The 12686-nt window shown below is 32.5% G+C and overlaps 1 protein-coding gene across 2 annotated transcripts in view; it reads right to left on the bottom strand.

Moving 5' to 3' along the window:
* Positions 1-12686, bottom strand: part of LOC114324427 (ephrin type-B receptor 1-B) — a 968545-nt gene that overhangs the window by 850839 nt on the left and 105020 nt on the right. The gene's annotated exons all lie outside the window — the stretch shown is intronic.

Genomic DNA, 12686 nt, shown 5'->3' with positions numbered 1-12686 from the left:
GATACAGTAGCGATCAACAGGTAGCCAAAACGCGTTCCAAGATTGCGACTGTAATTTTGAATATTTTTTCGAGATATTTGGCACATGTATTCGTAATATAATAAAGAATGGCGGTACAGATTTTGGCGGTACAATTTGAAAAATATATTAATATGTGGAAATTACTCTGTAATTAAATACAATATTAAAAAAACGAGCCTGTACCGCCATTAAGAAGAACAAAAAAATACACTTTCTTCAAATAAACTTTTTTATCCGATGCCTAGATTTTGTGTCATTTTGGAACTACTAATGAAATAAAAAATTTTAATAGTTCCAAAATGACACAAAATCTAGGCATCGGCTAAAAAACTTTATTTGAAGAAAGTGTATTTTTTTGTTCTTCTTAATGGCGGTACAGGCTCGTTTTTTTAATATTGTATTTAATTACTGAGTAATTTCCACATATTAATATATTTTTCAAATTGGGCTCTGTACCGCCATTCTTTATTATATTACGAATACGTGTGCCAAATATCTCGAAAAAATGTTCAAAATTACAGCCGCAATCTTGAAACGCGTTTTTGCTACCTGTTGATCGCTACTGTTTCCTCTTAAAGGTAAAATATTGCAAAGCCTCTAAATTTTAAAGAACCGCTTGTATTGACATGTAATTTGGCATACACATAGCTAACAAGTCAAAGAAGAAAAGTGATATTGTGCCGATGTGTGCTTTTGTCCTAGTGGCGAGTTTCACCCTCTTTTTGGGTTAAAAATATATGTTCGAAATAAGTTCGGAAATAATTAAAATGACTAATTCTAAGCAACTTTTGTTCTATAAAGTTTTTCACAAGTTAATTCTTTTCGAGTTATTTGGGAGTGAATATGTTAATTTTTCTACAAAATAATCACGTTTTCAGACGGTTTTTCGCAAATAACTCAAAAAGTAAGCATTTGGTCGAAAAAAGATGCCTATCAAAATACATCACGTAAAAAAGTGAAAAACATGGTGTATATATTAGGTCACTATATCTAGTAGAAGCAGAGTTATAGCTAATGAAAAATAGGTTCATATTCGTCAAATTCCACATCGAATATTTTAACTTGCCGTAACGAAAAAAACGAAGCACTTTTTTTGGGGAAAACTCATTGTAACTTTTTTAAATTGTTTAAAAAATGCTTATTTTCGTTTAAAAAAAAATTTAGCATCAAAAGTAAACAAGTTACGCTCAAAATAAAGTTGGCCCCTTTTTTTTGATAAGAAATCGGGAAAATCGCTCCCTAATTAGCATTTCAAATGAACTTAATTGTTACCAATTCACAAGTTTTTTACTCATGTATGTATTGTTCATATGATCTGTAAGTTTCATCGGTTCAAAGTCCTTATTTTTGAAAGAGCTGTAGTTAAAAGAGCTTGAACGAGTCACTTATCACAAGTGTATGCAAATTTAGAAACACCGACTCTTAACCAATTTTTGTCTTACAGAAAAAGAAAAAAAGAAAAAATATTCAGAAAAGTAAAGGCGACTTTTTTTATTGTTTAATATTTTTGGTACTTCTAACAATTTTTAAGTTATTTTGAAAAAAAGCATTTTTTTCAAAACTGAAATTTTTAAAAATTTTACTTTAAAACCAATTTTTTTCAAAAATAAGCACTTTGATTCGATGCAACTTACAGATAATATAAACACAACATAAGTAAAGTAACTTGTGAAGCGGTAACGATTAATTTCATTTAAGTTGCTAATTGCGGGGTGATCTTCTTGATTTTTTTTTGCCAAAACGAAAGGGACCAATTTTATTTTGAGCGTAACTTGCTTACATTTGATGCTAGAAATTAACTTTAAAAAAGTTGTAATGCGTTTTCCCCAAGAATGCTTCATTATTTGGATATTTCACATTGAATTATTCTATTTGGAATTTTTCGAATATGAACCTATTTTTCATTAGTTATTAATCTGCTTTTTCTAGGTATAGAGACCTAATATATACACCGTTTTTTCACTTTCGCATAGGCTATAGTTTTGCTAAGAATAATTTTTTTGACAAAATGCTTACGTTTTGAGTTATTTGCGAAAAACCGTCTAAAAACGTGGTTATTTTGTTGAAAAACGAACATATTCACTTGCAAATAACTCGAAAACTATTGATTTGGTGAAAAACTCTATAGAACAAAAGTTGCTTAAAATTAGTCAGCTCATCCATTTCGGGACTTATCTTGAACATATATTTTTTCACCTCCGACATGGGGTGAAACTGTGAAACTCACCCACAGGGCAAAAGCACACATCGGCACCATATCACTTTTTTTCTATGGCATGTTAACAATGCGTATGCCAAATTTCATGTCAATCCAACCGGTTCTTTAAAATTTACAGCAAAAACCGTGAAAGAATATACTACAATGTCTTCTTTTACATTCATGTAAATATTGTATTAAGCCTTTTTGGGTTCAGTGAGCCGAATAATAATACGTGCACTATTTTAATGTAATTGTTGAGGACTGGTGACCTACAATTGAAAACCACAACGCATACACATAAACCCACACACTTATTCGGAAACTAAGTAATTAACTACAATTGTAATACAATAAATGGAAAGGAACTGTTTTCTTTTACTTTAAATTGAGCCCTTTGTGATTTTACGTTTAAGTAAACAACGACTTCCCCTTTCACATTAATGTATTTTTGGGCGTCTCATATAATTAAAGGTCGCTGCATATTATCATGCTCGTAGCGATTCCAGCACGTATCGTTTAGTTTCCGAAAAATATGATTTAATGGTTTTAAATATGAACAATTCACACTCTATGGAACATATCGTATCAGATACCTTACGTTTACGTTCACTAAAATAATAGATTTGTTCTAACAAACAGTCAAACTAGTCAGAAACCGTCAGCAAACAGTTGGTCAGTGAGAGAACATAATACAGTCACCAGTGCTATCCCCTCTAGTCGCGCTGGTCGACTATTCGCTGATGGTTTCAAACCGTTTGAAACTGATGCTAGAACAAACCTAATATTTTTCGGAAACTAAACGCTACGTGCTGAAAACGTTACGTGCATAATAATATGCCGTGACCTTAAAGGTGTTAATAGGAGATTTTAATGCAAAGATAGGTAAGGAGGCGGAATATGCGCCAACCAATGGAAACTACAGTTTACATGAAGAGTTCAACAACAACGGAATTTCTTCTGATACACTTAGCTGCCTCAATGAACGTGGTAGTTGCCAGCACATGCTTTATGCACAATGATATACATAAGGGCACATGGAAAAGCGCTGATGGGAATAGAGTAAATCAAATCGACCATGTACTAGTCGATGCAGGACATTTTAGCGATTTGTAGACGTATATGCAAGACGCAGGGCAAACATCGACTCAGGCTACTACCTAGTCCAAAGGAAAGTAAGAGCTAGAATCTCCAATGCTAAGAGAGTGAACTGGATAATAAATTGCTGCTCTATAAGGCAATACTTATGCCAATCTGGACATATGCACTCCAACATCGAAATCGTCCAACGCTTCCAATCAAAAACCCTCAGAACCATCGCTAATGAACCTTGGTACATTAACAACAGAATTATTCATCGAGACCTTAAAATGGATATGGTACAAGAAGTCATCACAAAACGTAGCGCTGCATACATTGCCAAGTTGGAGGATCATGAAAACCAGTTTGCACTTAACCTTTTAGACAATTCCCAAGAACAGCGTAGGTTAAAGAGGTTCAAACCACTGGACTTAACATTTAGAGTAAACTTTTAAACTAATTAGTTGGTAGTTATAAAATGTAATTATTATTTTCTACAAAACTTTATAAAAATTGTACTTTAATTTTACCAGTGGGTAAAATCTTTCTTGTCCTTAGTCAATGTCATTACTTTTGTTTATTGTTGACACTCAACAGATTGCAAAATACTTTCAAATTAAATAAAAAAATAATAAATAAAATAAAAAAAAAAGAGAAAGTCAGAGGAGTTAAAGAGAAAAGGTAAAAAAATCTGCGATAGCTAAGAAATTTAAGGAAAGTCTGGAAGATCAGCTAAAGGACTGTACAGGTGGTATGGTATAGTTGAAGACGTTAACAACTATCGGAGACAGTGTAAAACCATATTGGAAGTAATCGGAGGACAAAAGCGTCAAAAAATAAGGATGGACTGGTACGATGAGGAATGAGGAATGTGCACAAGCAACGCAAAGAAAACAACAGCATATCCAAGGCTCCAAGGACGAAGAACGAGACAAGTAAAGGAAGACTATAAGCAGCTGAGACGAGACGAAAAACTAATACAGAAAAGAAAAAGGAGCATATATAAAACTAATTGAAAGAATTAGAGAAGTATAACACACAAATGGAAACGCGAAAATTCAACAAGAAGGTTAACCAGAACAAAAAGGAATTCAAATCTAATATGGAAATATCCATAATATGGAAAAAATATATTATTATGGAATGGATACTCACCATTTTTTGTGGATTTTAGATGTAGAATTCAATATCCCAATACAATTAGTGAAATTGCTGAAAGCAGCCCTCTCAACAGTTTAGAGTGTAGGACGGAGTATCGAGAATTTTTCAGACACAGATAAGACTTCGAAAGGAAGAAAGCCTATGGTGGTTTCTATTCAACATTGCCCTCAGGAAAGCTGTTACTGTTAGACACTATTGAGTAAAGTAACAACAAGAGGAACCATTATTAATAGGAGTGGAATGGAAGCTGATCCTAGAACAGGCCAAAACCCACTATGGGTTGCAGAGCCAATGAGGTTGTAGAGCCAATTTTAAGGGCTGTACTAACTAATTGCTATACGAGATATCCCACATTTTATTAGAATATATTATGTCGGCCCTGGAATCTTACAAATTTTCAACCAATAGAAGATTTTTAAGGGGGGATTATTTTTGTTACTGATGTTACGATCATTTTTAACTGGCCATTAGGATAATGAAGACACTATATTTGTGAACCTTCTACAGTTATGTTAACAATAACTAAAGTATGATATTTCTATCAGTATAAATCGCAATGTATATTTGTTTTATACTTGGCTTCGTAGTTGATCAACCATTGGTAATACTGTATCTGTATAATTTACATATTATGCAATAGTTGAGGTTTTCCTCATCAACATCGACCTCCGATGACAGCTGAAAGCTAAAGGGTATCGCAATGGAATTATAGAATTTATCCCGTCGTGTTGTGTTGTGTGATGGGTGCATCTTGTTACTCGAATTATTCAGTTGTTCTATGCGTTATAGGTGTATATCAATTAAAAGAGAAAATAGGTTGACTAACAAATTTATAAATAAAGACCAAAATGTATGCATATGGGATATATTTTGAAAGTTTTGGAAAGGGTTTTGTATTAGACAATCGGAAAATTTGTTAAGATCCATGAACAACGAGTTTTTTAACACAACTATGTTGAGGCCATCCAGCTCCTTAATGATACAGGTCTGATTTAAATACTCAAGAGGAAGAAGTGGGATGAAGTGGTAAATTCTTGGAAGAAGTAGAGCAACAAAGAAGACTTGTGGTATACGGTTAGACAAGACATGTCTATGAAGGGAAAATATTGACATGGCCCAAGATACGACCTTGTTGAGAAATGTAGTTAGTTAATCGAGAAAATAAGTTCCAGAAATAATTGATACTGTGATTTTAAATGGATTTTTTAAACGGGTTGCTATCCTTAACAGTGGTTACGCTCTACATTTATTCCCTTGCCCAAGAAAGAAAATACAAAAAGATGTGAGGGTCACAGACTCATTAGCCTGATTAGTCACACTTTAAAGGAATGGGATATCAATGATCCTCAGTTCGGTTTTAAGCAAGGTTTAGGAACAAGAAAAGCAATAGTAGCAACACAAGTGCTGGTCCAAAATTGTTACGATCAGAGAAAAGACGTGTTCCTATGCTTTTTAGATTACGAAAAATCGTTTGATCGTATCCAACACAAGTTAATGCAGATCCTGAAGAAACTTGATATAGACCAAAAAGCATGAACCGCTGCATTGAAAACTTGACTGGTATCAAACGGCACAATTAAAAATAGAAAATTCTATGTCCAAACTCATACATACCTATAAGAAGGGGTGTCCTACAAGGATGTGTGCTTTCCCCTCTTTTATTTAACATTTATTCGTAAGCCATATTTCAAGAGTCTTTAGAAGATGCAGAGATGGAAATCAAAGTGAATGGAGTATTGATCAACAACATACGATATGCTGATGATAATGGGAGCATACAATAAGCAAATGGGAGCATAGATTAGTGATGAGCGGGACTGGTCTTGGTCTTGCGGTCTTAGTCTTGGTCTTGCAGCAAGACCAAGACCAAGACCAGGTATTCAAGACCAAGACCAAGAGCAAGACCAAGACCGAACCTTGCAAGACTACGCAAGACCAAGACCAACCTGCAAGACAAATTCATTTTTTATTATTTAATTTTTAAAAATGCTCCGTATTAAACTGTCGTATAAGAACACATTTTATGAAAAGAATACTGATGACGTCGTTTCTGTAGTACCCAAAAATGACATTTAAAAACCGTACATTATTATGTAGAAACAGAAATAAAATTATTCCTATGGCACTTCAACAGTTTCCAGTATAATAGATTTTCCGCCATATTTGTTTCTAATTAGAACTTAAAAGCTGAAAATAAGGAAATTTTTTTGAGTGATAATGGATTCTTCGGAAAATGATTTTCTTTAATTTTTCTGTTTTCAGTTATTCTCTATTATGAACAGTTTCCGAGATATCGAGCTTTGTCACACTATACAGCCACGCTGTATATGCAGAATGTTTACTAAGTATGTGTATAAACTTTATAGGTTAAACGTTTATATGAACTGAAAATAAATTTTTTTAATGATAAATCAGTGTTCACCTTCGATACATCATTTCAATAGGAATTTTACATCTGGTTAAAATTGAAGGTTTTTTAAATTTTTTCTCCACATAAAAAACACAGTTTTGCTTTTGCCTTGTATATAAGTATTTATAATAAAAAAAGCGCGTATTTTCTCCAAATAAAATAAAATGTAACCAATAACTTTTTCTTTTTTCTTCTTTTTTTCACTTTTTTTCTTCTTTTATATTATATGCTTATGCTATTGAATGTATAAAAAGCAGGTTGTGTCTCAATTCAACTTAAAATTGAAATTCGAAAATAAACCTTTATATTTGAAACATACTTTTTAATGAAATAATTAGGTGAATATATAATGTTAAAATTGGTATCCGTGTGAAACTACATTCTACATTATTTTAAAATCTGAAAGCAAAAAATATAGGTTCATTCTTCACATCTTTATTTATTTCAATGTACATTTTATTCGAAATTATTGTTTGGTTCAAATTATTACTACCAAAAAAAACAAGACCAGCAAGACTCTTGCAGCAAGACCAAGAACAAGACTGGCTAGTGCAAGACCAAGACCAAGGCCAAGATTGACTTTTAGCTGCAAGACCAAGACCAAGACCAAGCTTGCAAGAACAAGACCAAGACCAAGACTAGCCTGGTCTTGTTCTTGTTTTGCCCATCACTATTATAGATTAATACCCAAAAAGACCAAATTCATGATTATCTCCAGAAACTTGGATGCATTTGAACACTCCACCATAACAGTAAATATCAAGTCCATTGAAAGAGTCAGTAAATTTAAATACCTGCGAACGTGGCTTTTTGAGGACTGGGCATCGGACAGGAAAGTAACATGTCGCATTGAGCAAGCTTGACAAGCTTTCGTAAAATTCAGGAATGCACTGACCTGTTCAGAGTTCGATCTTCAACTGAGACTAAAGTTTACTAAGTGAGAGCTTTACTAGAGAGCTGGACACTCAAAACGAGGGATATAAACAGATTAGAAGCTTTCGTAATATGGCTTTATCGCCGTATCCTAAAAATACCATGGATGGCGAAAGTCACAAATACGTCCTTAAAAGAATAAACTAAGAACGCCAATTTTTCGAAACCATCAAAAAAAGGAATATGAAGGCCAGATCATGCGAATTGCGAAATGAAAAATACCAATCCCTTCAACTTATAATCGGGGTAAAATTGCAGGCAAGAGAGGAATAGGATGCAAGAAAATGTCCTGGCTCCGAAACAAGGCAATGAACAGGGATTAACGACATACCATCTCTGATACATATTGCAAGAATCAACTATTTTCAATGGGAAATAAGCCACAATTTTAACAAAAAAATGATTTTATTAACGTTTCGACGCCCAAGTCGGGTGTCGTTGTCAAAATACAAAATAATACAAAATAATGGAAAATGTGATCGCTAACATCCAGTAGTGGATTTGTATCTGAAGAAGATTTTAAATAAGATTAAAAAGTGGTATTCGTATAAAAATAATTAGAGATGAGAAACATTTATAATCTGAAACATTACCTACAAATTTATGTGAGTAAAACGATACACGATGTTTGAAAAAGTATGCGCTGGTGGACAAAGATAATAAAGTTTATATTTATGATCCACACAAACAAAAAATTCAATTTGATTCTCAGTTTTCGTTTATGAATGCTTTTAAACGGATTCGGTATACTGATGGAAGCCAAATATCCCGCTGTGCCAAAACCGTACGGAAAGAATATAAAATAACACGTTCTGAAGAAATGAGAGGATCGATCTTCCATAAAAATATGTTTCTACCACACAAATATTTTAGGCGCAATGAATATTTACAATGTTGTTGTGTAATAAAACAGTATTAAGTTTCAATTAAATAAATTTTGGACGCCATATCGAAAATTTTATAGGCTGGTTAACGGCATACAAACGCTTAAATCAAAAAAGAAATGAGAAATCCCAGATGTAAATAATAAATCTCGTTTTTCATCTCGTCTTTCATCTTTCATCCCAGATGAAAATTCTCGTTAAACCACTTTCTGGTAACATCCTTAATCTCTGCCTTTTACAATTTATAAGCTAAAGAGACGACTAATAAAGAAGACGAAAGGGACTCTACAATATGCAGTCACATTCCGTCTATTCGTCTAGGAAAAATTCCAAAGAAAGTTGATTCGGTGTACTCAAAATATGAGTAAAATGAAAAATTTTCAGTTTTAGGTAATAATGCAATCTTACATTCTGCGTTTAAAGTTCTCAAAAAAACTTATTAGTTTTCTATGTATTCGAAAGAAAATGAATGCATTTAAGTATTGGCCCAAAATTTTGCGCCTACGCTCTTAAATGTGCAAAGAAAAAAAACAGTAAAATCTTTTATAAAAGGTATATTTAAAATCCCTTAAAAAGGGCTACATCAAAATCACATAACTAGTTTTCGACTGGTTTACCAGTCATCATCAGTGCTTACGTGCACTGATGTGCACTTTGATGTAGGCCTTTTGAGGGATTTTAAATATACCTGTTATAAAGGATTTTACTGTTTTTTGTATTACCTGGTATACAGCCAACTACAGGAAAACTTTTTGCTTGTGGAATATTTGTGTAAAGAAAGTGAAAAGAAAACTATTACTTAGTTTTCTAATTAATTTTAATGTTTATAACATCCCACACTTTTTAAGTATTCCAATTTCAAATTATTAAACATTGAAAATAAGCACCAATTTGGTACGTTTATGGAGAGATATCGTCTTAAATTGTAGCCACAAATAAAAACGTCAGACTCCAATATATTATAAATTAATATTTTATTGCCGTTTCACTCATTTCCATAAATCAAGGAACAAATTTTACAGCATCCATCTATATAATTTGTAAATAAATATCTCTGTCCTTTAATTTATTCTTATTTGGTGTATAGGTCAAGTAAAAGGTTATCTTCACCTCCAACGGACTGATACAGATAAAGTGACAGACGCGTGCTGACAGAAGTCTTATCGAAATATATCTATCGGAAGATTTTTTAATATGCTTTAAATTGTACTATAAATTAATAGGCCTGGATCCCGCGTACCAAAAAAATATTAATAGCAAGCTGAAAATTTCTTAATAGCTTAACGATGTCTAGTCGGAAAAACTTTGATTTATGGGAACACTAGAACTGGGGAAGTCTTAATTGTGGAACAGGTTACAGGTTTCGAACGTCAGACTACGAAAACATCCCACGTATTTTGTCAGACAGAACTTCCAATGGATTTGTTACCCTAACATTAAACTCTCATGCAAAAATCAGACTCCTAATTATCACCAACATAATTAGCGTCATTTCACAATGTTCTACGTGTCGGACTTATTAAAATGCCCAATATATTTGTCGGGCAAACATTTTTTCACATTTTACATAAAGTTTGCTATTGAATAAACTTAAAAACAACCCGCTAGTTTTCACAATAATAAACTTGTTAGGATGACAAGTTCCACAATTAAAATCACGTTCCACAATTAAAACTTCCCCTGTTCTAGCGTTCCCATACATCAAAGTTTGTCCGATTAGATACCGTTAAGCTATTAACAAATTTTCAGCTTGCTATTAATAACTTTTTTGGTACGCGGGATCCAGGTCTATAAAACAATAATAATTTAAACCTTAATTATTCATCTAATCTAAACAGTTTTGTCTCCTTCAAAATGTATCCATTTTTCATGAAGAGAAGTATCCATATTACTCAAATGTGGTCTCTTTTTTTGTAACTGGTATCTATTTTTTATAATTTTTTTCTTTGTATGGGCATAAAACTAAATTTTACTCATAATTTTGTAAGTAGGTATACGTATTTGATTTTTCCACTTTGCGATCAGCAGAGATTTTCAACCAATTCAGGGTGTTTGGTAAAGAATGGGCCATATCTTAACCGTGGATTCCTGAGATTAAAATAGGTCGATTTAAGCTAACTTACCTTAGTATAAAAGTTGATAATAACCGAAATACAGGGTGTCAAAGTTAAACTTTTATTTTATTTTTTCTTGAATATTTCCGGACAGGCATGGGATAACAACACAAAATTTGGTAAGCGGGGGTTTTTTGGGATGAGAAATCTAAATTCGCCACCAAAAATGATGTATTATCCAGAGGGCGCCACATACGTCTTTCAGTGCTCATTTAATACGTTCAGTTTTTTTTATCCCCCACTCTATATACTTTTTGAATCAAAATTGTTATTCTTATAATACTTCTACTTAAAAAAGGTATACTACATTCATCTCGCTAAACTTAACGGTTTTCGAGATAAACGCATTTTAAATCTGCGATACAACATATTTTTATGCATAATATCATTGTTGTCAGACCCGAAAAATAAACTTGAAACCATAATATTGTGCCAGTTCTCCTATTTATGTCATTGCATTGCAAATTCCATTTGAAAAAATTTGCGATACATTTTTGTAAATTTTTATGGTTTTAACTTATTTTTCGGGTATAACTACAATGATTATTTCATTCATAGGAGATTCTGACCAATAGAAAGCTACAGAAATCTGAATTAAATCGATAATTTTTGATAATCTCCCGTCGTTAAGTATATTACGTCAGATGCCCTTCGTTGCTACGAAAAAATACATTCAGTGACATTAATGACAATTAATGTTTTAAATATACTTTAATGTACTTACCAGTGGCGGCTGGTCTGTAAGTGAAGGGGGAGGTCATATCCGGTGGTTCAAGATTTTTTTGGAAAAACAAGACCTACAAATCCCATTTTAAATAATTTCTTATTCCATCATCTGTATTGGTTTCTTATAACTTATTTTGCAATATGTTGTTTAAATTTAAGCGGATCTTTATTTGACAAGTAAATATGAAATAAGTAAAAGGAACAAGTCTTCATTACTAATTGTCAAATAAATCAGATAAATAGTATGATATAATATGTAATTATAACAGCCAGAATATCAACAAACTACTTAATATAAACTCAAAACCTAAAATAAATAAAAACTTACATTTTTATGCGGATGTAAAAAGTAAATCGATTCTTCTTCAATTTAATTTCATTTGGCGTTGGAGTTCATTTATACTAACCACTACCGACATTTTATAAAAATCTATAATAAAATAATATTAATCTCACGGACGCACTTAACTTAACTTTGTAAATTCCGAACTAATCTTACTCCCTGCGTAGATCTACGGTCTACGGTCAATGACCATGATGGTACCAACTTGTATATAAGAGCGTATTTTCGTGAACGTTCGGAATCCCACTGCTGTATTCTCACAGTGAGGTCAAATAAATTTCTTGACCATCGTGAATGTTCGTATTTAGCTGTTTAAGAGTAATATTGCGGTAGTTTCAGTCAAAGATAAATTTGGCTTTTCGGTACTGTCAAACAGCTCGTATTTCATGTTTATTTATCGGTAATCTTTTGGCGGCATCTTTGTCGCTATATTTAAAACAACAAAATGACTGAAAAGTCAATACAATAAAAGCAAAATTTAACTTTGAACGATACTATTGTATTCCGAACATTTTTAATACAGAAAATTTTCTTTTTTTAAGGAAATAATTACATTATAATCGTTTGATTGTACAATTATTACAGGGAGGTCATTGACCAATTGACCTAAAGGGATAACCGCCACTGGTACTTATATAAATAAATTACAATAAAATTTTGATTTTGAACAGTTTTATTCATGAAATAATCGCAACAAATTGCACTCGACCTCTGAAATTAATATAGAATTTTTGCTCTCGTGACAATTTGACATAATTTCACTCGCCTTCGGCTCGTGAAATTAAAACTGTCAAAGTGTCACTCGGGAAAAATTCAA

Source organism: Diabrotica virgifera, chromosome 3, assembly GCF_917563875.1.
Source record: "Diabrotica virgifera virgifera chromosome 3, PGI_DIABVI_V3a".
Taxonomy (NCBI): Eukaryota; Metazoa; Arthropoda; class Insecta; order Coleoptera; family Chrysomelidae; genus Diabrotica; species Diabrotica virgifera.
This window is presented reverse-complemented; position numbering and strand designations above follow the sequence as displayed.